This window comes from Bos javanicus, chromosome 25 (assembly GCF_032452875.1).
Source record: "Bos javanicus breed banteng chromosome 25, ARS-OSU_banteng_1.0, whole genome shotgun sequence".
NCBI classification, from domain to species: domain Eukaryota; kingdom Metazoa; phylum Chordata; class Mammalia; order Artiodactyla; family Bovidae; genus Bos; species Bos javanicus.
Window position 1 is genome coordinate 14730775 of NC_083892.1, and position 27858 is coordinate 14758632.

A 27858-nucleotide genomic window follows, 5' to 3' on the forward strand; every position below is an offset into this window, starting at 1 on the left:
TTGAATGAATAAATGAGTATGTGTTAGGCTCTATACTAAGCCCATTGTGTGCATTATTTCACTTAAATCTCACAATAATTTTATGAGATAGTAATGGTTTTTATCCCCAGGTTGCAAAAAATAAATTGTATTTAGAGAGGTCAAGCAATTTGCCCCCAAACACACAGCCAATAAATGTCAGAGCAAGGATGCAAACTTAATTCTCCAAATCGTATGTCATTTTCCAATACTAGCGCCCATATGTGGAGGCATATTTTTGGAATTTACATACTTATGTTTCCATACCACACATCCACAGATACGTATCCTATATAATATGTACATACAAAAACATGTAAATGCATTAGTCACCTATAGCTGTGAAACAAGCACCACAAAAACTCTCTTGATGAAAGTGAAAGTGGAGAGTGAAAAAGTTGGCTTAAAGCTCAACATTCAGAAAACGAAGATCATGGCATCTGGTCCCATCACTTCATGGGAAACAGTGGAAACAGTATCAGACTTTATATTTCTTTATTTTTCTGGGCTCCAAAATCACTGCAGATGGTGACTGCAGCCATGAGATTAAAAGACGCTTACTCCTTGGAAGGAAAGTTATGACCAACCTAGATAGCATATTGAAAAGCAGAGACATTACTTTGCCAACAAAGGTCCGTCTAGTCAAGGCTATGGTTTTTCCAGTGGTCATGTATGGATGTGAGAGTTGGACTGTAAAGAAAGCTGAGCGCCGAAGAATTGATGGTTTTGAACTGTGGTGTTGGAGAAGACTCTTGAGAGTCCCTTGGACTGCAAGGAGATCCAACCAGTCCATTCTGAAGGAGATCAGTCCTGGGATTTCTTTGGAAGGAATGATGCTAAAGCTGAAACTCCAGTACTTTGGCCACCTCATGCGACGAGTTGACTCATTGGAAAAGACTCTGATGCTGGGAGGGATTGGGGGCAGGAGGAGAAGGGGACGACAGAGGATGAGATGGCTGGATGGCATCACTGACTCGATGAACGTGAGTCTAAGTGAACTCCAGGAGTTGGTGATGGACAGGGAGGCCTGGCGTGCTGCAATTCATGGGGTTGCAAAGAGTCGGACACGACTGAGCGACTGATCTGATCTGATCTGAATTTAAAAAAGCATTTATTTCTCGGGCATGGGTCTGTGGTTTGGCTTGGGGAGACTCTGCTGTAGGCTCTAGATTGCATTCAGGTCTGATCCCTACATTTTCTTCTGAGGCCCAAGCTGGAGAGGCAGTGGTTTACTGGTGAAAGTTGGTGGCTTCCAAGGGGTGAGCAGAAATAATTGATGCTTTTTAAGGCCTAAGCTGAAAACTGGCCCTTTGTCACTTCTGTCCACGTTCCAGCGGCCAAAGCAAGCCCAATATTAATGGAGCAGGAAATTATATTCCTCTCATGGCAGAGGGAATGGGGAGGATAAATATTTGCCGAACAATAACACACACCAACACATCGTATTTCCATTGTATATGGATATGTCTGGATTTCTTGCTCCCATGAATGCAGCTTCAGTCTGTTATGCTCTTCATTTTTACTGGGCATTAATTTCCTTGTTTGAAAAATGACCAGCTTCTGTTCAGAATTAACTTTTGCTATTAATCTGAGTTAAGCTAACACATACTCCCATGTGTAATAAAGCAATGTGGGCAGGACCTTGAGCTCTGCGGCCAGATTTCCTGGCTTTTCATGATGATCTGGGTGGCCTTGAAGAAGCCTTTCTGAGACTCAGTTGCCTTTTCTGTGAAATGGTGTTGGAAAAATCACCTACTACACAGAGTACTGAGGGATTAAGTAAGAGAATGCACATAAAAGCTTAGCACAGTGCCAAGCTCTGGAAGGCACCCAATACATATTAGCTATTGTTATTAATCTTATTCTTGCAACAAAAACAGCACAGTATTCTAATGCTGCTCAAGGCCATTATCTGAGCCTGTCCCATGCTGGTTCCCAGACCTAATGTTCCTCTAACCGAGTGTCTTTTCCAATTATGAGCTCATTGTTTCCTTCTAGACTTGGCTTTGGAGTTTGGACTTCCTGATGGGCTCAAGACTCCCTCCCTACAGAAATGTTCAGACTTATCTTACTGATTGGGCTTCCCAGGGGGCCCTAGGGGTAAAGAACCTGCCTGCCAATGCAGGTGACGTAAGAGATGGATTCGATCCCTGGGTCAGGAAGATTCCCCTGGAGGAGGGCATGGCAACACACTCCAGTATTCTTGTCTGGAGAAACCCATGGACAGAGGAGCCTGGCGGGCTACCAGGATCACAAGAGTGATCAAGTCAGATCCTACCATAGGATCACAAGAGTCGGATACGACTAAAGTGACTTAACACGCATGCACGCATCTTAACTGATTTGTGTCTCTTAGGCTTCTCAGCCTGGTCAGACTGGGAGCACAGGACTGGCCCCCACCTGGTACTGCTGGTTCATCGGTGCAATGCAGCCTGAACAGGAAATTTCCATGAGAGCACAGGTTATGGGGGAGCCTTCCAACGCCCACAGACAGCAGCTCCGATGTTTGTGAGCTGTGGGGTGGGATTCCTTTCACCTGAAGTCCCCCAGGAGCTGTCAAGCTTCGAATCCTTGCAGTTTAGGCAGTCTGTTTGTAATGGTCTCAAGAAAATCCATTCTGCCTGCAAATGTGGTGACCTTTACTTTTTTTTTCAGAATTTTCCAAGACGCACATTGACTCTTCCTGTCAGCCTGGAAGGCTGTAATGCCGCCTGGGGCATTTAGATTGCATTTGCCAATTGCTGACTGCTGTAGCCAATTTGTTCCTGATCTCAAGGTCGATTGTGAATAATTTTAGCTGGGCTAAGTCTCTTGCATTGAATAACTTGGAGAGAAACTATTAAGGCAGAGGCAGGAGTGGGTATGGGGCTGTTTCTTTTTTGTAGACGTTCTTTGATTTCTGGTAAAAGAGGAGGGTTCTGCTCTGCCATTCCTGGACGAGGTGACCCAGAAGCAGAGAGGAGTAGACACATTCCAGGTCCCTCATGTGCCAGATACCCTGCTGGGCATTTTACGCACACGAGTCGTTTAATCTACCTTGTGAGGTGAACCTGATGATGGCCAGAATACACTGAGGCTGCCGACCTGTCAGGCTGGGACCGGTCCGATTCCCAAGGTCAGGTTCTGCCCCTAGCAGCATACAGCACCCATCAGAACACAGCAGGTACACTGGGATCTGCTGCCTTTCTTTCTGTTGCTCTCTCCTTTGGATTGCTCCTCTAGGTCTGCAGTGGGTCTGGCTTCTCTAGGTCTACCTGGCGTGGAGCTGGCATCACAGCTGTTCCTTGATCCCCCAGTGCATCCTATGGAAGTGACCCGGGGCAGCCTGCTGCTGGCTTCACACGTGGTCTTTGGAGTGGGGGCACCCCCCGGGTCAGGTCTGAATCCCTGAGAGCTGTGTCACTGGTCCGGCTCCTCTGAAGCCTGAAACAGGGATTGGGGTGGGTGTGGTTTAGGTGGGGGTGGGGGCTCTAGGGGTGGTGGGGAAAGGGAGGGGAGGGAAGAAGAGCAGGGAAGGAGAAAGAGCCTGGGACTACGGCGTTATGGCCTGAGTGTTTATATATGCCTTCCTTTCCCTCCCCAGCACCCCTGGCACAAATTCATATGTGGAATTCTACCCTCAGGGTGGTTATTAGAAGGTGTAGGGCCTTTGGAAGGTGATTTGGTCATGAGGGTGGAGCCTTCATATAAAAGGGACCCCAGAGAGCTCCTTCCGCCCTTCCTGCGTGTGAGGCTAGGGCTAGAAGATGGCCACGTATGAACCAGAGAGCCTGCTCTCACCAGTCGCCGAATCTGCCGGTTCTTGGATCTTGGACTTCCCAGCCTCCAGACCTGCAAGAAAGTTCTGTCATTTCAGCCACCCAGTCTGTGGCTATTTGTTACAGCAGCGTGAGATACCTAAGACACCCAGCAAGGATGGGGTCTTAGGTCAAGACCCATGAGGGAGCTCTGGCATGTACGCTGTACCATGACACTGTCTCTGCCTTGAGGCAGGAGGACTAGACTTATGCACCCCCGCCCCACAAAAGTGTCAATTAGTCACGGGTGGTCCCAGTGGTACAGGGTAGACTAGAGGTGGGTGACAGTGTAACTCCCCTGGGTGAGATAGCTTCTGTCTGCCAAGGGAGATTCACTGCAGAAAGTGCTGGCATGAGCCATTAGGGACAGACTGTCAAAGGCTGAGGAATGGATGGGTTGACTGGTAAAGGGAATCTGGGTGAGGCTTTAGGAGTAGCTACAAATCTGTAACCTCTCTGTGCCCCAGTTCTCCTCATTTGTAAAATGGAGATACTGATTACCTATATCTGAGCTTTGGGGTGAAGATTAAAAAACATCACTGCATTTGTATTACTGGCATAATGTACCTAATACTGGTCTTGAGGACTCAGCAAACATAAGCTATTATTATTACTGGCATTTGTGGAACAACCACAAACAATTAATGATCACTCACTTAATATCTCATTTAATCTTTCCAAGTCTTCAGAGTTAACTTATTTTTAGTTTTTATTGGTGTCTAACTGACATATACCCTTGTGTTAGCTTCATAACGATTTGAGATTTTCATACACTGTGGAGTGATCACCACACAGTTAAGTCTAGTTAACATCTGTCACTGTACGTAGATTGGAAGCATTTTTTTTTTTACCCTCTTGTGATGAGGAAGGACTTTTAAAATTTACTCGCAGCAACTTTCAAATATGCCGTGTAGTATTAGTTACTCTAGTCACCATACTATACACTGCATCCTCATGACGTTTATCTTATAACTGGAAGAGTGTACCTTTTGACCGTCTTCATCCATTGTGTCCTCCTCTGGCAACCACCAGTCTGTACTCTGTATCTATGAGCTTTGTTCGTTTTTGGTTTGGGGTTGTTAGAGTCCACATGTGAGATCACACAGTATTTGTCTCTCTTTGTCTGGCTTATTTCACTTAGTTTAATACCCTCAGGGCCTGACCTAATCCTTAATGAACTCTTATAAGGTAAATTTCATTTCTACCCCAGATTATAGATTCTGTGGGCCAGATGTTATGTCCGCAGACCCACCAGGGCTTCCCTGGTGGCTCAGACAGTAAAGAATCCGTATGTAATGTGAGAAACCTTGGTTTGATCCCTGGCTTGGGAAGATCCCCTGGAGGAGGGCATGGAAAGCCACTCCAGTATTCTTGCCTGGAGAATCCCATGGATAGAGGAGCCTAGCCGGCTGTAGTCCACGGGGTCACAAAGAGTTGGACACGACTGAGCGACTCAGCACCCAGCCCACACCCCCAAATTTATAGATTGAAATCCTCATCTGAAAGGTGATGGTATTAGGAGGTGGGGCCTTTGGGAGGTGATTAGGTCACCTAATGAGGGTGAGGGTGTAGCCCTCTTACTGGGATCAGCACCCTTTTTAAAGGGTTCCCAGAAAGCTACTTTGTCCCTTCTTCCACGTGAGGACAGAGTGAGGATGTGCTGCCTATGAACCAGGGAGAGGGCTCTCACTAGACACTGAATCTGCCGACACCTTAATCTTGGACTCCCCAGCCTCCAGAACCAGGAAAAGTAAATTTCTGTTGTTTATAAGCCACCCGTCTATGTTACTCTGTTACAGCAGCCCGGACAGTCTAAGGAGACTGAGACACGGTGAAATGGCATCTCTTGACCACGGTCACAGAGCTGACAAGTGGCAGGGCTGAGATTCCAATTCAGGCTGCCAAGCCCTGCAGCCCGCAAGCAAGTCATCCTTGCAGACTCACTCTTTTAATCGTGGGATTGTTTTTGTCATTCCCGATTCTTTGAATTCGCCATCATCTCTCTTGTCTCTGAGCTTTTGCATATTATATTTTGTGTGCTGGAAATATTCTCCCCCTTTTGCCTGATCTCCTCGGGTTTATCCTTTGAGTCTGAGCTTAGATTTGGCCTCTTCCAGAAAGTCCTCCAGGTGATCTCCTCCCACTTGTATTTTCCTCAATCAGAGCATCTGTTAGGATGTATCGCAATCGCCTGGTCACTCATCTGTCTCCCTTACTCGACTGTGGTCCCAAAGGGGTAGTGATTTCACCTGTCTCATTTATTATTGTAACTCCAGACCCTTGCATTTTGTTTGACATATAGGGGTACTGGATAAATACTTAATAATTGAAGGAGCAATCCAGACTTGGAGTGGAATACATTGGAGTCTTACCGAAGTTACTGTTTTGTTGAGTTAAAGCTACATGGACTAAATTCTTTCTGGGAAGATTTTATAACCGAGTCTACAGGTCTGCCTGCCTAGAGTCTGTCAGCATCTATGAACAGAGCTGCCCAATACCCCCCAAAAGAACCATCCCCCTTACCTGGGAGGCTCTGGAAATTTAAATGAGGTTCTAGTGTAGTAAACAAGGGTTCTTCAGAGACTCTTCTGACATTTCTATTTAATCACCGCTCAGTTCATTTATTTAAAGTAATGCATTTTTTTCCTTTCCATTATTACTGTAAGAGAATCACATTGTTGCAAATTTGGAAAACATAGAAAAGCAACCCACCCATTATCATTTGATATGTACATTTTTGGGGGGAGTCTTCCTTTACCCCAAGTATATGTTTTCTTTATTTCTTTTTTTAAAGTGGTAAACCTACTTACAACCATACTAGGAATATAGTTTTGTATCCTGCTACTTTTTTCACTTAGCAAAATGAGATTTTTCCAAGTTTAATTACATAGCTTTAAAAATAACCATCACCATTTTTTTCTTTTTTTTTTTCCCGCCTTTTAAATTTTTTATCAAAGTAATATATGCACATAGTAAAAAGTGAAAGAACAGAAGGGCCTCTAATGGAAGCAGCAGTCCTGGTTCCTTCTTTCCTCTCTCCCCTCCCCAAGTCCTATTTCCCAGAGGCAACTGCTTGAAATGTTGTTTCCATTTTTAGGTCTTCTGGTGTTTATCTCTGTAACTCCAAATAAGGTGCTTATGCAGCTGTTTCTTGATTTATCAATTTAAGACATTTCCTATTGACTGTCTGCCATAGAAGATGAGGATTCAGCTTACTGACATTGGCCCTCCCCTCCTCCTCCTCACCCTGCACATTTTTTACATGAAAAAGTAATACAGTGCACACGGAAGATCATGCCAACAGGGTGAAAGAACGCCTCTTACGCCAGTGCTTTAGTCTTGACCTACCCCTATTCCCAGTTTCTTGTGTGTCCACATCTGGAGATTAGGTAAAATGACGGCAAACTTTCTGACATTCCACCATGGAGAAATGGGCTCTTTCTCCCTTGCTTGTAAACCTGGGATGACCTGTGACCGCTTTCACCAATAGAATGCCATGGACCTGGGATGCCCTGTGACCGCTTTCACCAATAGAATGCCATGGAAGTGGTGCCATATTGGTTCTGGTCCCAGCCTTTAAGTGGTTGGGCAGTTTCTGCTTCCATTCTTTTGGAACTCTTGGTCTTAAAACTCTGAGCCATGGTGTAAGAAGTCTGATGACCCTGCTGGAGAGATACGTGGGGAGACTCTGAGAAGACATGCAGAGGAGGAGGGGTCCTGTTGTGACCAGCTTCTAGTTCTCCCCACCAAGGAACCCGGCATGTCATTGAAGCTGCTTGGAGCCTTCCAAGCAGCCTAGAAATCAGCTGAATACCACTGAGGTACCCCAGTAGATACCACATGGAGCATAATTGCTAAGCTGCCTGAATTCCTGACTCTCAAAATTGTGAGTTGTAATAACCATGGTTGTTGTTTCAAGCCAATAAGTTTTGGAATTGAGCAGAGTAGTCTCCTTCCAGAGAGATTCCATGAGTCAGAGATTTTGGGAGGGGGTTCTCTCCACCTAGCAACGGAGCCCAATAGAAAGTGTGTGCACTAATGCTTCATTGGGCTGAATAATCGCAAGAAAGGAGAAACGAGGGAAAATGGAAGTGAGGCAGGAAAGGAGAGAAAGAAAATGCCAGGTGGTACATACTACAGAGTGACCGCAGCTTTATAGAAACACCACTTGTCCCACGGCCACCTTTGGGGAGGCTCCTTAGAACCTCTGCATCTCAGAGCTGTCTGTAGTGAGGTGGGAAGGGTGAGCCATTTACCTGCCAACTCCCTCCTGCCTCTTGTTATCTCTTACTGGTGGAATTTTGCACCATCCTGTTTTATCTCCACCTCTGGGAATTGGTGGGTGTGATGGAAGCCAGCTCTGGCCGCCCCCTTAAGGTAGACTGAGTAGTTTTTGGTTGGATGCCAGACTTTGTGAATTTCACCCTACTGGCTGCTGGAGAATGTTGTTCCTGGAACCGGCCTAGATGCTGAGGGTCCAGCATTGAACAAAGCAAAGATCCCTGCCTTTGTTGAACTTTCATAATAGTGTGGGAAGACAATCAGGAAACAATAAGAATAATTCATGTTTACTGTTATTATTGTGTTACATTTGTATCCTTATGAATACTTACTCTAAACAGCCATCACGTTTAGTGACTGCATAATATTTGATTGAATGGTTTTATCACTATTTAATGATGCATTTCTCTGTTGATGGTTAATCAAATTACTTTCTCCAGTTGGAAACATCTAGAAGCTTAGAGGCTTAGGCTTCCAAGTCCAACAAACAGAAGTTGAGAGTTCATTCTGAAGTCCAATGGGGAGCAGCCACTCATATACTTGGGATCAAAGATTGATCTCCCTTGTTCTGTGAACTGGAGTTGCTCTGGATTGGACCATCCAATCTGGTGTGCCCATGACCAGCAAAAGAGATGATGGGCAATTTCAGGATGGCAGGAAGGACCTTACATACCCTTCTTCCTTTGTCTCCAGCTCCCTGACTACATGTGTACTCCAATATCCAGTCAGCCCACCCAGACCTAGAGTCAAGGTCTTCAGTATCTCTTGAGCCTATATTTTCCCCTTTATTCCTGTGCCTTGGTCTTCATTTGGGCTTCCACTACTTTTTGCGCCGGTTTTGCATTCTTGTCTCCTATTCCATTGATCTCCAGTCTCCAGTAACAATTATGTGATTTGCATTGGAGGATGTGGTGGATGCTGTTGGTGCCTTGCCCACACCCACTGGTACTTACTATTTCTACCTCAGGTACCTGTGACAATGCCTGGGGCTTTCTTGGTTGAGGAAGTTCAGAGAAACGCACACTCAGGAGAGGATGCCCCAACTACTAAGGGTAGTTGTCCCACCTTCCTGACCTTTATGATGAGGGTGCCTCTGTAAAGAATGCCAAGAGCCATGAGGATATACATATGCCTCTCTCTGTGTGTGTTAGTTGCTCAGTCATGTCCACCTCTTTGTGACCCCATGGACTGTAGCTCCACCAGGCTCCTCTGTCCATGGAATTTCCCAGGCAAGATGGAGTGGATTGCCATTCCCTTCTCTAAGAGATCTTCCCAACCCAGGGATTGAACCATGGTCTCCTGGAGATTCTTCACTGTCTGAGACACCAGGGAAGCCCATATATATATAGAGAGAGGCTTCCCAGGTAGCGCTAGTGGTAAAGAACCTGCCTGCCAATGCAAGAGACATGAAGGATGCGGTTTCGATCTCTGGGTTGAGAAGATCCCTTGGAGAAGGGCATGGCAACCCACTCCAGTATTCTTGCCTGGAGAATACCTGGACAGAGGAACCTGGCAGGCTACAGTCCATGGGGTCACAAAGAGTTGAACACGACTGAAGTGACCTAGCATGCATGCATATATATAAAATATATATATATATATATATATATAATATAAATATAAAACACCAGAGAATCCTACCTACTGTTGATGAGTGGTAAAGTGAGACTTCCCTGAGCAATATCTTTTCTAAGCTGAGACCTGAAGGATGAGCAGAAATTAACTAAGCAAACTAGCTTCCAAACAATGGGGAGAATAGCAGAAAAATGTTCCAGTTGTAGGCAACAAGCATGTGTGAGGGTCCTGGGGCAGGAATGATAGCATGGCCAGAGTGCAGAAAGGGAAGCACACTGTGGCAGCCACATTGGGATGATCTGTGTCCAAAAGATGAATTTCTCTTTCCCTTTCATTTTGATTCTCTGTCTGTATACTGTTTTGAATCCCACTGTGGTCTGGCTTCATTTAAATGCATCTGAAATGAAATCTGTAATGTTAACAGTGTTGTCAGATGTGAAGTCCTCATTTCTCTTTGGTTCTTTTTCACAGCACACTGTCTATGAATTTCAGGGGAGGATATGAGGATTTTGATTGTTTTGATTGTTTTTTTTTTTCCCCCGTATGACCACATTATGTTAATTTCTCCATTGTCTTAGGATATGAGAACATAAAAGCAATAACTCATTTATGTGAAGACTGAATGTGTGGCGAGGTTGTCATGGAAACCAGGGGAAATATTCACATTGACTTGAGTAAATTGAATAACCCCCCTTAAAAGATTGAACACAGAACTTATTTACCCAATTGTGTAGTGTGTGGAAGAGATGAGAAAATCAACATGATAAATGAGATTTTAGGGGGTTGGAAAGGGGGTGAGGATGAAGAGGGTGAGTGAATGCTTGAGGTGTGTTATTTTTATCAAAATAGTTATTCTCCTTCTTCCAAAGGCTGTGTTTTTGTTGCTGAATGTGAGTGGGGCTCCAGGGTGGTAGGGAAAGGGTCCAGGGAAAATGGAAAGATAAGCTTAGGCTGTTCCATGACTCCAGATGCCAGACCCCTAACCATATTTCCCTTCAGAATCTCCTCTGAAGTCTTGGTTGGAGCAGTTGAAAGGGCTTGACAGTTTTCAGCATTTCCGCCTTTGCCTTTGGAAGTGTTCCTTATGTTTCAAGCTGATTTTTAAAAAAATGCTGGTTCTGTTGCTTTTTATTTTTTAAAGCAAATGCTTTAACTCTTCCCAAATAACCCCTTTAAAAAAGGTTGTGGAAGAGAGGTGAGGAAGCCAAGTTGGGGACACCCTCACTCCTGCTTGTTGTGGCAGGAAGTGCTCTGAGCCCAGGGTGCAGCCCCCTGAATGTGGTTATAGACTAGAGGGGTTCAGTACCAGCCCCTCTAAGGGTTGTACCAGGCGAGTGTGGAGAGTGGGTCCTGGGCTCTGGAAGGCACTGCAGCTGGTTCTTCAGGGCCACCTTGATGTTGCACCTGAGGTCTCACTCTGAGAGATGCTTTAAAGAGGTATTTTCTCATCAGCAGCTTCCATCCAAAGCACCACAGTCCTGCTTCCTTATGACGTCTCCTCCTCCTCCACCGTCTGCTCCGTCCTCTGCCATCTCCAGGAATATGTGATGCAGAGCCCATTGTGGAGGTATAACTACCCAGCCTATGGTAATTCGTTTTAGCAGCCTGAACAAAGACAGTGTAGAGACAGGTAGGAAAATGTCTCGGGTGTATTTTGGCATCCCTGGTGGCTCAGATGGTAAAGAATCCACCTGCAACGCAGGAGACTTGGGTTCGATCCCTGGGTTGGGAAGATCCCCTGGAGGAGGGCATGGCAACCCGCTCCAGTATTCTTGCATGGAGAATCCCCATGGGCAGAGAGGATCCTGGTGGGCTGCAGTCCATGGGGTCTCAAAGAGTCAGATACGACTGACCGACTAAACAAAGCACAGCACAGGTAACTCATAAGCTACAGAAATGTATTTCTTAACTGTTCTAGAGGCTGGAAGTCCCAGACCAGGGTGCTAGCATAGCTGAGTTCTGGTGAGGGCCCTCCTCTGGATTCTAGACTGCTGACTTCTTGCTGTGTCCCCACCTGGTGGAAAGAGGGTGAGAGAGTTCTCTGGGGTTTCTTTTTTCATTTATTCTTATGTTTTAAAATAAAATTGTATATATTCAAGGTGTGCAGGCTGATTTGATATACATAATACATAGTGAAATAGTTATTATATTAACCATCTCCTAACAATAGCCACAGTTTTTTACTTTTGGTGTGTGTATGTATATACCAAGAGCACTGGAAACTTGGTCTCTTAGCAGATTTCCAGTATTCCATAATAGTATTATTAACAATAGTCATCATGCCTGTACCTTAGAGGTCTCTAGATTTGTTCATCCTACACAACCACAGCTTTGTATCCCTTGACCTACATCTTTCCATTTCTCTCACTCTCCAGCCTCTGGTAGCCAAAATCTTTTGCAAAGGATGACATAAATTGATATTCACAAAGCATTCCCCTCTGACATTAGCCCCATTTGATGGGTGGGGAAACAGAAGCTCAGAGAAGCCAAGTGACTTGCTCAGAATTGTGTAGCTAGGATGTGGCAGAATCAGAACCAGAACTCAGATCTCCTGGCTCTTCATGAAGTACTTTTTCTTCTGTCTCAGGCAGCCCTGGGCCTCTACCTCCCCTGGTGGGGAGGTCCTCCATACACCGATCTGTTCTGATAACGCTTACCAAAGCCCAGGAAAAAATTGGAAAAAAACCCTAAATGTCCAACCTAAGAGGGACAGATGACACGCTCCTTTCATACAGTGGAGTATTATGGATTATATTAATAAATGACATGCAGAAAGCATAGTAACATGACACATATATCATAGTATAAAATAAGGGAAGAAAGCAAAATGAGAACTATGTAAATTAAATGCACTAAACAACAACAACGAAAGAAAACATGCATGAAATAATGGTTGTCTTCAAATAGTTTGTCGGTTTAGGTCCTCTGAGAAGCAGAAGGCGAAAACAGGGATTAATCGTGCAAGAAATTCATTGGAGAAATGCCCGGGAAGGAAAACTGGGAGGGTGCAGAGGCAGGCAGGGAGCGCCTTGAGGATGTGATGCAGGTCTGACACCGATGAAAGGGGAGGGAGAAGGAAGGGGGTTCAGTGCCTTCCGAGGAAGTTTCAGCCAGGCCAGTCCCAGGGAATGCTTGCGGCAAAGTTGCCTGTTGGCCAAATCTGGCACTGGAATAGAATAGCCTGATTCTTGTACTGCTGCCCTGCTCAGCCGCTGGCTGGGGAAGCCCTGGGAAGAGTGGCTTGGCATGAACACCCTGGTAGTTCAGAGGTGCAGTGATTAGAGATTGTTGTCAGCCTGAGAGTAGGTTCCTGTGAGGGAAGATCTGAGCAGGGAACCTCCATGGCTGCAGCTGCTGGGCTATTATTATAGTGAAGCATATGGTGAAGACACTTCATGGTGGTCTTGAGAAGATTAAGGCTTTTGGCTGATTCCTGCCCTCCAAATACAGGCTTGTCTCATTAACAGCTGTACTTTCCTGTTCTCGTGCCCAGCAAAGGTGTGCTGAGTCACTTGAGCAGATGAGACCTGTCCCCCCATATCTCATAACAGGAAATTGTAACAGCTGCCCCAGAATGAATGGAAGGACTTTGCCAAGTTAATCTTCTCTGACTTACTACTTTTACCATATCCTTTGGGGAAGAGATGCTTAGCAATATTAATGGTCTAATGTTTTTAGAAAATGGTTTTTGATGAGCCTGGCTGCAGAGGAGGGTAATTAAAACCACACCTATGTGTGGTTTTAAAGTGAAAGTGAAAGTTGCTCAGTTGTGTTCCACCCTTTGTGACCCCATGGACCATACAGTCCATGGAATTCTCCAGGCCAGAATACTGGAGTGGGTAGCCTTTCCCTTCTCCAGGGGATCTTCCCAACCCAGGGATGGAATCCAGGTCTCCTGCCTTGCAGCCGGATTCTTTACCAGCTGAGCCACAAGGGAATCCGTGAGTGGATTTAAGGTCTCCCTAAATATGGTTCAGAGCTCCACGAAGGACCACTGAATATCCTTCACTCAACTAATGCCTGGCTCTCAGTAAGTACTCAGTACAGTGCTTATTAAATTAAAAGAATGGTTAAAAGGAAAGCAAACGATAAATAGAACCTGTGCATGTCTAAGTCAGCAAACGTTGACTGAAGATTTAGTTGAACTTGGTCCTGCTCAACAGTGTACCTTCCCACCCTTTACCCCTCAGAAGACCAGTGATGGTTAATTTTATGTGTCGATTTTATTGGGTCCTGGGGTACCCAGATTAAACATTATTCAGGTGCATCTGTGAGGATGTTTCTGATGAGATTAGATTTGAATCAGTGAACTCAAGTGAAGTAAATCAGCTTCCCGATGCGGGTGGGCAGCATGAATCCACTGGGAGCCTGAACAGAACAAAAGGCAGAGGAAGAAGGGATTTACCTCTTCCTGCCTCACTGCTTGAGCTGGGGCATCTCATCTCCTGTCTTTGGCTAGGATTTACACTATCAGCTCCCCTGGGACTCAGACCTTTGAACTTGGGCTGAATTACACGACCAGCTTTTCTGGGTGTCCAGTTCACGGACAGCAGATGGTGGGACTTCTTAGCCTCCATAATCATGTGAGCCAGTTCTTCATAATAAATCTCAAGCTGTCTTTCTCAGATTTATTATGAGGGATTTTATATTTACATAATATTGGTTGTAGTTCTCTGGAGAGCCTGGACTAATAATGGGCACTAGAAAATTTGTTTCTTGTAACCTATCACCTTGTCATTTTCTTTGGGGGTCTAATATCAATAATTCTTGGTCTCCAGCCCAATTTTTCGGTCATAACTTCTACAGTTTGGTAGTTTTCCATTTATTCCACCTTTACTGCATGTAAAGGTCTCCAAGCATAGTTTCAGGCAATTGGTGTGCGACTCTGAATAAGATATGTTCAGATCATCTACTGCTGCATGAAAAATGACCTACTCACAAAAAGGCTGGAAAAAATATTTGATATTAATGGTTATGATTCTGTACTGACTGAGAAGTAGGATTATTATTTCCCATCTCTCATGTAGTTGTGTCAGAGAGTTGCTGGGGTTGGAGTCATCTAAGTCTTGACTGGGTTGCCCATACAAAATGGTTCAAACATCTGAAAGCTGATGTTGGCTGTTGGCTAGGAGCTCTCAGTTGACACTGTTGCCCAGGGCACCTTCATGTGGCCTCTCCATGCAATTTGGATTTCTTGTAGCCTAGTGGCTGGGTTCTAAGAGTGGCTGTTCCAAGAGATAAGAAGTACTGACTAACCATCTCTTAAAACTTGGATCAGAAACTGGAACAGGGTGATTTCCACCATATTCGATAGATCAAAGCAATCACAGAATTCCATCTGTTAGTAGGAGGAGTGTTAAAATATGTGGCCACTTGAAAAAAACCACAGATGGTTTCTACTGTTAAGGAATGCAGAGTTAATACAGAGATGATAATGATAGTGATACAGTTAACACGGAGACAGTAGACTGAACAATGGCCACCCAATTATACATCGGGTTGTAATCCTGGAATCGGTAAATATTATCTTATGAGAACAAAGAGTCTTTGCAGATGTGATTAAGTTAGTAATGGGGGAGATTACTTCAGATTGTCCAAGTGGACACTAAGTCTGATCACAAGTGTCCTTATAAGAGGAAGGCAGAGAGAGATGCCACACAGAGAAGAGGAGAAGGCAACATGATGACAGAGGCAGAGATTGGAGTGATGCAACCACAAGCCAAGGAATCCTCGCAGCTACCAGAGGGCGGAAGAGGCAAGAAGCAGGTTCTCCCCTAGGGTTTCTGGTGGGAGCATAGCCCTGCTGACACCTCAGTTTCATCTCAGTAAAACCAATTTCCACATTATGGGTTCCAGAATTGGCAGAGAATGAATTTCTATTATTTTAAGCCCCTGAATTTGAGATAATCTGTTACACCAGTCTCAGAAAACTAATGCAAAACTAGATAATGACAAGAGTGTGAACAGGGTTATAAAAGAAACACATGGGAGAGACCTGAGACCCAGCCCAGTGGTGAGAGAGAGTTGGGCAGGAAATGTTTCTTTACAGCCTGACTTTGAATCCCCAGGAAGTGTGTGTGGAACAGGATGGAGTAGCTGAGGGCTGGAGACATACTTTTCTGTTGACAACTCAAGTGTGCCACACACTTGGTGTGTTTTTAGGTTGTGGTGAGGTTTCAATGAGTAAAGGGAAACTTGTAAATGCTTGGCACATAGTGAACACTTTAAAAAAGCTAGTTGTTAGTATTGTCATTATTTCCTTTGGGATTTGGTGAAGGATATCTATTGTTTTTCTGGTGCTGAACTTGACTCCTATTTTCACCATGATTCATGTCTGCTTTTGACTGTTTTCAGGTTATTTCCCTTTTTGGGTATTACACTGCCCAGTTCATTGCCAAAGTGCTCTGCCATTGTCAAGGAGAACCAAACAGTTGCTACACAAGAGGCCAGGGCTTAGGACATGTTCCTCATCTATTTCCCTAGTTCAGTTCAGTTCAGTTCAGTCACTTAGTTGTGTCCAACTCTTTGTGACCCCATGCACTACAGCATGCCAGGCCTCCCTGTCCATCACCAACTCCCAGAGCTTACTCAGACTCATGTCCATTGAGTTGGTGATGACATCCAACCATCTCATCCTCTGTCATCCCCTTTTCCTCCTGCCTTCAATCTTCCCCAGCATCAGGGTCTTTTCAAATGAGTCAGCTCTTCTCATCAGGTAGCCAAAGTATTGGAGTTTAAGCTTCAGCATCAGTCCTTCCAATGAATATTCGGGACTGATTTCCTTAAGGATTGACTGGTTGGATCTCCTTGCAGTCCAAGGGACTCTCAAGAATCTTCTCCAGCACTGCAGTCCAAAAGCATCAATTCTTCAGCGCTCAGCTTTCTTTATAGTCCAACTCTCACATCCATACACAACTACTGGAAAAACCATAGCTTTGACTAGACAGACCTTTGTTGGCAAAATAATGTCTCTGCTTTTTAATATACTGTTTATGTTGGTCATAGCTTTTCTTCCAAGGAGCAAGTACCTTTTAATATCATGGCATCAGTCACCATCGGCAGTGATTTTGGAGCCCCCCAAAATAGTCTCTCGATAGATTGCCTGATGAACTATGGATGGAGGTTTATGACATTGTACAGGAGACAGGGATCAAGACAATCCCCAAGAAAAAGAAATGCAAAAAGGCAAAATGGCTGTCTGAGGATGCCTTACAAATAGCTGTGAAAAGAAGGGAAGCGAAAAGCAAAGGAGAAAAGGAAAGATATACCCATTTGAATGCAGAATTCCAAAGAATAGCAAGGAGAGAAAAGAAAGCCATAATCAGTGATCAATGCAAAGAAATAGAGGAAAACAATAGAATGGGAAAGACTAGGGATCTCTTCAAGAAAATTAGAGATACCAAGGGAACATTTCATGAAAAAATGGGCTCAATAAAGGACAGAAATGGTAGGGACCTAACAGAAACAGAACATATTAAGAGGTGGCAAGAATACACAGAAGAACTACACAAAAGAGATCTTCATGACCCAAATAACCACAACGGTGTGATCACTCACCTAGAGCCAGACATCCTAGAATGTGAAGTCAAGTGGGCCTTAGGAAGCATCACTAGGAACAAAGCTAGTGGAGGTGATGGAATTCCAGTTGAGCTATTTCAAATCCTAAAAGATGATGATTTTTAAAGTGCTGCACTCTATATACCAGCAAATATGGAAAACTCGGCAGTGGCCGCAGGACTGGAAGAGGTCAGTTTTCATTCTAATCCCAAAGAAAGGCAATGCCAAAGAATGTTCAAACTACCACACAATTGCACTGATCTCACATGCTAGTAAAGCAATGCTCAGAATTCTCCAAGCCAGGCTTCAGCAATACACGAACCATGAACTTCCAGATGTTCAAGCTGGTTTTATAAAAGGCAGAGGAACCAGAGATCAGATTGCCAACATCTGCCAACAAAGCAAGAGAGTTCCAGAAAAACATCTATTTCTGCTTTATTGACTATGCCAAAGCCTTTGACTGTGTGGGTCACAATAACCTGTGGAAAATTCTGAAAGAGATGGGAATACCAGACCACGTGACCTGCCTCCTGAGAAACCTGTGTGCAGGTCAGGAAGCAACAGTTAAAACTGGACATGGAACAACAGACTGGTTCCAAATAGGAAAAGAAGTCCATCAAGGCTGTATATTGTCATCCTGCTTATTTAACTTATATGCAGAGTACATCATGAGAAACGCTGGGCTGGAAGAAGCACAGGCTGGAATCAAGATTGCCGGGAGAAATATCAATAACCTCAGGTATGCAGATGACACTACCCTTATAGCAGAAAGTGAAGAAGAACTAAAGAGCCTCTTGATGGAAGTGAAAGAGGAGAGTGAAAAAGTTGGCTTAAAGCTCAACATTCAGAAAACTAAGATCATGGCATCTGGTCCCATCACTTCATGGGAAATAGATGGGGAAACAGTGGAAACAGTGTCAGACTTTATTTTGGGGGGGGGGATCCAAAATCACTGCAGATGGTGATTGCAGCCATGAAATTAAAAGACGCTTATTCCTTGGAAGGAAAGTTATGACCAACCTAGATAGCATATTCAAAAGCAGAGACATTACTTTGCCAACAAAGGTCTATCTAGTCAATGCTGTGGTTTTTTCAGTGGCAATGTAGGATGTGAGTTTGAACTATAAAGAAAGCTGAGTGCTGAAGAATTGATGCTTTTGAACTGTGGTGTTGGAGAAGACTCTTGAGAGTCCCTTGGACTACAAGAAGATCCCACTAGTCCATCCTAAAGGAGACCAGTCCTGGGTGTTCATTGGAAGGACTGATGTTGAAACTGAAACTCCAATACTTTGGCCACCTGATGCAAAGAGCTGACTCACTTGAAAAGACCTTGATGCTGGGAAAGATTGAGGGCAGGAGGAGCAGGGGGTGACAGAGGATGAGATGGTTGGATGGCATCACCGACTTGATGGACATGGGTTTGGGTGGACTTCAGGAGTTGGTGATGGACAGGGAGGCCTGGTGTGCTGCAGTTCATGGGGTTGCAAAGAGTCTGACACGACTGAGTGACTAAACTGAACTGAACTGAACTCTGCATGTAAATTAAATAAGCAGGGTGACAATATACAGCCTTGACATACTCTGTTCCCAATTTGGAACCAGTCTGTTGTTCCATGTCCAGTTTTAACTGTTGCTTCTTGACCTGCATACAGCTTTCTCAGGAGGCAGGTAAGGTGGTCTGGTATTTCCATCTCTTTGAGAATTTTCCAGTTTGTAATCTACACAGTCAAAGGCTTTGACGTAGTCAATAAAGCAGAAGTAGATGTCTTTCTGGAATTCTCTTGCTTTTTCAATGATCTAGTGGATGTTGGCAATTTGATCTCTGGTTCCTCTGCCTTTTATAAATCCATCTTGAACATCTGGAACTTCATGATTCACATATAGTTGAAGCCTGGCATGGAGAATTTTGAGCATTACTTGGCCAGCATGTGAGATGAGTGCAATTGTGTGGTAGTTTGAACATTCTTTGGCATTGCCTTTCTTTGGGATTAGAATGAAAACTGACCTTTTCCAGTCCTGTGGCCACTGCCAAGTTTTCCATATTTGCTGGCATACTGAGTGCAGCACTTTAAAAATCATCATCTTTTAGGATTTGAAATAGCTCAACTGGAATTCCATCACCTCCACTAGCTTTGTTCCTAGTGATGCTTCCTAAGGCCCACTTGACTTCACATTCCAGGATGTCAGGCTCTAGGTGAGTGATCACACCATTGTGGTTATTTGGGTCATGAAGATCTCTTTTGTGTAGTTCTTCTGTGTATTCTTGCCACCTCTTAATATGTTCTGTTTCTGTTAGGTCCCTACCATTTCTGTCCTTTATTGAGCCCATCTTTTCATGAAATGTTCCCTTGGTATCTCTAATTTTCTTGAAGAGATCCCTAGTCTTTCCCATTCTATTGTTTTCCTCTATTTCTTTGCATTGATCACTGACGAAGGCTTTCTTATCTCTTCTTGATATTCTTTGGAACTCTGCATTCAGATGGGTGTGTATTTCCTTTTCTCCTTTGCCTTTAGCTTCTCTTGTTTTCTCAGCTATTTGTAAGACCTTCTTAGACAATCATTTTGCCTTTTTGTATTTCTTTTTCTTGGGATGGTCTTGATCACTGCCTTCCTGTTCAGTGTCATGAACCTCCATCCATGGTTCTTTGAGCACTCTATCAGATCTAATCCCTTGAATCTATTTGTCACTTCCACTGTATAATTGTAAGGGGTTTGATTAGGTCATACCTGAATGGTCTAGTGGTTTCCCCTTCTTTCTTCAATATAAGTTTGAATTTTGCAGTAAGGAGTTCATGATCTGAGCCACAGTCAGCTCCCGGTCTTGTTTTTGCTGACTGTATAGAGCTTTTCCATCTTTGGCTGCAAAGAATATAATCAGTCTGATTTTAGTATTGACCATCTGGTGGTGTCCATGTGTAGAGTCATCTCTTTTGTTGTTGGAAGAAGGTGTTAGCCATGACCAGTATTTTCTTTTGGGAAAACTCTATTAGCCTTTAGCCTGCTTCATCTTGTACTCCAAGGCCAAATTTGCCTGTTACTCCAGGTATCTCTTGACTTCCTACTTTAGCATTCCAGTCCCTATAATGAAAAGGACATCTTTTTTTGGGTGTTAGTTCTAGAAGGTCTTGTAGGTCTTCATAGAACTGTTCAACTTCAGCTTCTTTAGCATTACTGGTTCTTCAGCATTACTGATTCAACTTCAGCATTACCTTGTCTAACTCAATGAAACTATGAGCCATGCTATGTAGGGTCACCCAAGATGGATGGGCCATGGTGGAGAGTTCTGATAAAACATGGTCCACTGGAGAAGGGAATGGCAAACCACTTCAGTATTCTTGCCTTGAGAACCCCATGGACAGTATGAAAAGGCAAAAAGATAGGACAATGAAAGATGAACTCCCTGGGTCAGTAGGTACCCAGTATGCTACTTGAGATTAGTGGAGAAATAACTCCAGAAAGAATGAAGAGATGGAACCAAAGTAAAAACAGCACCCAGTTGTGGATGTGACTGGTGATGGAAGTAAAGTCTGATGCTGTAAAGAGCAATATAGCATAGGAACCTGAAGTGTTAGGTCCATGAATCAAGGCAAATTGGAAGTGGTCAAAGAGGAGATGGCAAGAGTGAAAATCAACATTTTAAGAATCAGTGAACTAAAATGGACTGGAATGGGTGAATTTAACTCAGATGACCATTATATATATATATCTACTACTGTGGGTAAGAATTCCCTTAGAAGAAATGGAGTAGCCATCATGGTCAACAAAAGAGTCCGAAATGCGGTACTTGGATGCAGTCTCAAAAACAACAGAATGATCTCTGTTCATTTCCAAGGCAAACTATTCAATGTTACAGTATCACAGTAATTTCCCTGGTAGCCCAGACTTTATCCCTGGAGCGAGTCAAGTCCTCAGGAATCTAGGCACCATCTCTTTAGGAAATCTTCCATTTAACAATATTCTCTTTATTTCAATGACATGTGACATATATACAAATAGTATGAGTGTACAGATCATAAGTAGATAGCTTGATAAGTTTTTCATGTGCATAAAACTGTGTAACCACCATCCTGATTAAGAACATATTGAGCACCCCAGCAAGCTCAGCTGAGCTTCTTTCTAGTCAGTCTCTCTCAAAGAGAAGTGCTATTTTAGCTTCTTTCACTTAATGAATTTGTCTGTTTTTGAGCTACATGTAAATAGGATCATACTGTATGTACTTTCTTGAATACGTGTTTGGCTTCTTTTTTGCAACATATTTTTGAGACTCGCTTATGTTGCTTCACGTGTCTATACTTCATTTTTAGTTGTGCTTCATTCCACTGTAAAAACAAGCCACAGTTGACGGAGATTTGGACTGTTTTCCCTTTATGGTAATTACAAGTAAAGCTGCTACAAACATTCTTATGTTAAACTTTTTGGTGCATGTATATACTAATTTTGTTATGTCTATACCCAGGAGTGAAATTGCTGACTTACGGGGAATATATTCAGCTTTTGTAGAGGTAGGCAGTTTTCCAAGGCCCAGTTTTTACCAATCTACACCCTCCCCAGCCATGGTTCCCTACATCATTGTTGACACTTGATTTTGATATTCAACCGACCCAGCACCACTAATTGAAAGGACTGTCTTTTCTCTCTGAATCAGTGGTATTTTTGTCACACATTTTCTGGACTTGTCTTCTGTTCTATTTGCCTACCCTCGGGCCACTTTACCATCTCAAGTATTTTAACTTTATAGTAAATATTGATGTTTGGTGGTATAAATCTGTAGCTTTGTTTTTTGTTAAGATGGCCTTGGTTATTTTTGGCTGTGAGCATCTTCATACACATTTAATGGTCATTTTATTAATTTCTCAGAAAGAACCCTGCTGGAATATTGAGTGGGATGGCATTGATTCTATAGATAAAAGGGAAGAATTTCTGTCTAAACAATATTGAGTTTTCCAGTTTATGAACTATCTCTTACTTGCTGCCATTAATTTCAGTATTCTTTAATTTCTCTCAACAGTACTTTGAACTTTACAGTACCTGACCTGGCTATTGTGTGAGTTCATATTTTGGATTAAATCATAAGATTAATGGATAGAAATGAGCTTTATGAACTGTGAAATGTTATGCTCATTATTAACCAGGGAAAAACACATTTATATTTGCTTTTATAAGAGCCCCCACATCCCCCTTCATTTTTTTCTGATGGCTCTCAATTTTGTTGTCAAGCTATCAAGCTTTCTAGAGGCTCTAAGATCTCTCCTGAATATCCAAGTCACTCCAGGCCTATTCTGCACGATTCTTGTGCATCCATAGAAAAGGATGACCTTTTCTACTTTATCTTTCTTTTACAAAGTTGCCATCCATTATCTAAATCCAGGGACCCATGGATTCACCATTTCAAGAAATAGCATTTCTTGAGCACATACTATTGGGTATGAGTTGGTTGTCTACCCAGAAGCCATCCCCCGTTCTGCATTGCGGAGAGTACTCTCATTTTGTTCATGCGTCAGTTGACGATACACCCAGAGAAGATGGGCTTCTCTCTTCCCCTGGCCTCGGGGCATGGGCCTCAACTGGCCTAAGCCAGGCATACTCATCTCTTTCTTTTTAGCAGTGACTGGCTTAGCATTGTCATGTCCTCTGTTCTTGGCAATGAACAGTAAGGATCAGAAAACCTCTGATGCTCTGATATCATTGAATTAACCTGTCTGGACCACCTATGCCTGAGCTTTTTGTGGAAGAAATAACAAACCTATGTCATTGTCAATTAAACCACTTTTAGTTCAGTTCTCTCTTACATGCAGCCCAAAACACCTTTGTCAACTAATTGTCTTGGTTTGAGTTCTTGCTGAAGCAGCCTCTGAGGCAAGGATTTGGGCGGAAATAGTCTATTAGGCTAGGCAAGATAAGGGAAAGGGGAGAGCCCAGGAAGGGAAGGGAGCTGATAAAGTGTTCATTATCAGGCTAGTTACCACTGTAGGGTTCACAGAGTTTAATCTCTCTCTGCTTAACTCTGGAAAATGGCAAAGAACAGGGGTTTGTAGGCTGCAGTCTACAGCCAGTCTGGCTTGTCGCCTGTTTTGTAAAGTTTTGTTGGAATACATTCACTCCAATTCACTTACATACTGCCCATGGCTCTTGCGTCCTACAGCGGCAGAGTGGAGTAGCTCTGAGAGACTGTATGATCCACAAAGCCTAAAATATTTATTACCGTCTGGCCTCTGAATAAGGGGCTTTCCTGATGGCTCAGATGGTAAAGAATCTGCCTGCAGTGCATGAGACTGGGTTTGATCCCTGCATTGGGACGATCCCCTGGAGAAGGGAGTGGCTACCCACTCCAGTATTCTTGCTTGGAGAATTCTGTGGACAGAGGAGCCTGGTGGGCTACAGTCCATGAGGTTGCAAAGAGTTGGACATGACTGAGCAACTAACACTCATTCACTCATTCCTCTGAGTAAGAAGTGTGTTGACCCTAGTTTATGAGAACATGCATGCTTAAGTTATCTCCCCTGAGGGAGTGGAGGAACTGGGTATTTATACATACCTCAAGTCAGCCCTACTCCCAAGGGTGTATTAATTCCCCAGTACTTCAAACTTACCACATGCACAGACAGAGTGGGCCCAGGCTACCATCAATGGGTTCTGCTCCAAGCAAAGATATGTGGAGATTGGCCATTGACAGTTGGACAGATGTGAACCCTAGTTGCTGCTGCTACTGCTGCTGCTAAGTCGCTTCAGTCGTGTCCGACTCTGTGCAACCCCAGACACGGCAGCCCACCAGGCTCCCCGTCCCTGGGATTCTCCAGGCAAGAACAGTGGAGTGGGTTGTCATTTCCTTCTCCAATGAGTGAAAGTGAAAAGTGGAAGTGAAGTCACTCAGTCGTGTCCGACTCTTGGAGACCCCATGGACTGCAGCCCACCGGGCTCCTCCATCCATGGGACTTTCCAGGCAAGAGTACTGGAGTGGACTGCCATTGCCTTCTCCGTGAACCCTAGTAGTAAGATCCAAATGGACTGTGCACCCACAGGGACTGCACCATCAATAGAGCCACAGATGTAAGGTTGTAGCCAAGGTTGGAAACTCCCGAACATTTAAAACTTAAAAAAAAAATTATTTTTAGCTGTGCTGAATCTTCACTGCTGTGTGGGATTTTCCCTAATTGTGGTGCAGGGGCTTCTCATTTTGGTGGCTTCTCTTGCTGTGGAGCACAGGCTCTAGTGTGCACAGATTTTAGTAGCTATGGCACCTGGTCTGTCTCGGTAGTTGCAGTTCCCAGGCTCTTGGAGCACAGGCTCAGTCGTTGTAGTGCATGGGCTTAGTTGCTCCATGGCTTGTGGGATCTTCCCAGACCAGGGATCAAAGCCATGTCTCCTGCATTGGCAGGTGGATTCTTTAAAGATCTAGGTAAAATTAACTCTAACCAGTTCCTGCTCACTCAGGGATGGGGGTCTTCTCAGGATCCTACTCACCTCTGTAGCTCCCCCACACTCTCTCTCTACACAGAACTTGGCCTCTTCTGCAATGCCTACTGGAAGCCTACTCACACTGGGGGTTCATGGCACTCTACTGAAGCTGGGGGCCTCAGGACTGGATGATTTTCTGGCACACCCAGACTTCTAGATCCTTCTCTTCTCTCTCTAACTCTGTCCCTCCCCCTTTCCCATAGGGCTTCAAAACCTTTTTTCTCTTTATTGTACAGCTCTTTTCCTGCTAGTGTCCACCTCCAAATTTCCTTTCCTAAATGCTTTTAGGGCCTCAGAAAAACAAGGGGCTCATCTTTGATCAAGTTAAAGAAGACCAAAAAGAACAAAAAAACCCCTATTTTTTATGTTTTTCCTCCAGACCAAAATGCATCTTGTTTGTAGAGTCATGTGAGGGCCCCCTTTGGAAACATTTTCCTGTGTTCTGTGATTCTGCCAAATCCTCCAAGTTTCATCTCTTCCTTTGCCAGGTTAGTTTCAGGATTCACACAGTCAAGTGGTTGGAACACACATTTGGCCTGGTCTGCTTGTGTTTTGCTTTCTAAAACGGAGATAGCATGTCTCACTCTGAATGATGTTAGACCTGCAGAGCTGTGGAGCTCAACCTTTTTGGTACCAGGGACTGATTTCGTGGGAGACACTTTTTCCATGGATTGGGGGTGAGGGGGTGGTTTTGGGATGATTCAAGTGCATTACATTCATTGTGCGCTTTTTTTGGTCAGTTGCTAAGCTGTGTCTGACTCTTTGTAACACCATAGACTAGAGCATGCCAGGCTTCCCTGTCCTTCACTATCTCCTGGAATTTGCTCAACCTCATGTGCATTGAGTCAGTGATGCCATCCAACCATCTCATCCTCTGTCATTCCCTTCTCCTCTTGCCCTCCATCTTTCTCAGCATCAGGGTCTTTTCCAGTGAGTCAGATCTGCACATCAAGTGGCCAAAGTATTGGAGCTTCAGCTTCAGCATCTGTCCTTCTAACAAATATTCAGGATTGATTTCCTTTAGGAATTGACTGGTTTGATCTCCTTGCAGTCCAAGGGACTCTCAAGAGTCTTCTCCAGCACCACAGTTCACAAGCCTCAGTTCTTCAGTGCTCAGCCTTCTTGGTAGTCCAACTCTCACATCCATACATGACTACTGGAAAAACCATAGCTTTGACTATACAGATCTTTGTTGGCAAAGGAATGCAGGAATGTCTCTGTTTTTTAATATGCTGTCTAAGTTGTCATAGCTTTTCTTCCAAGGAGCAAACGTCTTTTAATTTCGTGGCTGCAGGCACAGTCCATAGTGATTCTAAAGCCCAATAAGATAAAATTTGTCATTGTTTCTACTTTTATTTCTAAGCTAGTGCCACCGCTGATCTGACAGCAGGTACCAGTCTGAGGCTTGAAGTTTGGGGACCCTTGCTATAGTGCATCATGTCGTTACATTGCGTCAACTCCTTGGAAGAACTCTCTGTCTTGATTTCTTGATAGCTATTTAAGTAGGGCAACTAAAGGCAGTCTAGAAAGTTCCCTTCATATAAAAGTTCCCAAGAGCTTAGATCTCCACTTTAATTTTTTTGGGGAGGATAGTAGTTGGTATATAAGTGAAAAGTGATTAATACTAAGAAAACAGAATCAGGTTCAGCAAATTCTGCAATGTGAATTGTGCTCGGAAAGGTCCCACCAGTAAAGCATTTACAAGGGGTCCTGGGTTCTTTGGCTCCCACAAGGAAAATTCCAGGTCAGTTTCATCCCCTATATGCAAGTAGAAAGTTTAAGAATGTGCTTTTGATTATGTAAAATTTGTTCTTTTTCATTCCTCTCAAATGATCTGATTGTTTCCTTAGCTCATTTAGAAGTAAAAATAGAATGATTAGACAATTTAAATATTTTAAATATATTTGTATTCATTTCCAGGAAGTCAGTTCACCCTCCCAGACTTGTGTCAGTTCCATTCAGTTCAGTGGGTCAGTTGTGTGTGACTCTCTGTGACCCCGTGGACTGCAGCACGCCAGGCCTCCCTGTGCTTGTATCAGAGTTTTGTTTTCCAACCCAGCATGTGTCTCTGCTGTACATTTTCAACATTTAAAATGAAAGATTACTTTTCATTGGAATTCTCTAGGTTTTAGAGAGAAATCTCTCTTTTATTTTTTAAGCCAGAGAATCAAACAACACCTCTTGCAGGCTTTGACATCTAGCTGAATTACTGAAAAACAGTGGGGTTCAAGAACCTGAGTTTATTTTATTTGTTATTTTTCCAGCTTTATTGAGATATCATTGACAAATAACATTGTGTAAGTTTAAGGTACACAATGTCATGGTTTGATATATTGATATCCTGTGAAATGATTATCACAATAAGGTTAGTTAGCACATCTATCACTTCACATAGTTAACATTTGTGTGTGTGTGTATGAACATTTATGATCTATTCTCTTAGCAGCTTTCAACTATAGAGTTCATTACTACTAACTGTAATCGCCATGCTGTACATTAGGTTCCCAGAAGTTATTTATCTCATAACTGGAAATTTGTAATCTTTGACCAATATCTCCCCATTTTCCCCACCCTCAGCCCTGGTAACCACCAATCTACTCTATGAGTTTCTATGAGTCTGAATTTTTTAGATTCCACATATAAATTACATCATACAGTATTTGTCCTTCTCTGTCTGACTTATTTCATTTTGCGTAATGTCCTCAAGGTCCATCCATCTTGTTGCAAATGGCAGGATTTTTTTTTTTTATGGCCGAATAAATTCCATTATTGGAATAATAATTCCAATAATTATTGTTGGACTGTGAAGAAGGCTGAGCACCGAAGAATTGATGGTTTTGAACTGTGGTGTTGGAGAAGACTCTTCAGAGTCCCTTGGACTGCAAGGAGATCCAACCAGTCCATTCTGAAGGAGATCAGCCCTGGGATTTCTTTGGAAGGAATGATGCTAAAGCTGAAACTCCAGTACTTTGGCCACCTCATGCGAAGAGTTGACTCATTGGAAAAGACTCTGATGCTGGGAGGGATTGGGGGCAGGAGGAGAAGGGGACGACAGAGGATGAGATGGCTGGATGGCATCACTGACTCGATGGACATGAGTCTCAGTGAACTTTGGGAGTTGGTGATGGACAGGGAGGCCTGGCGTGCTGTGATTCATGGGATCAGAAAGAGTTGG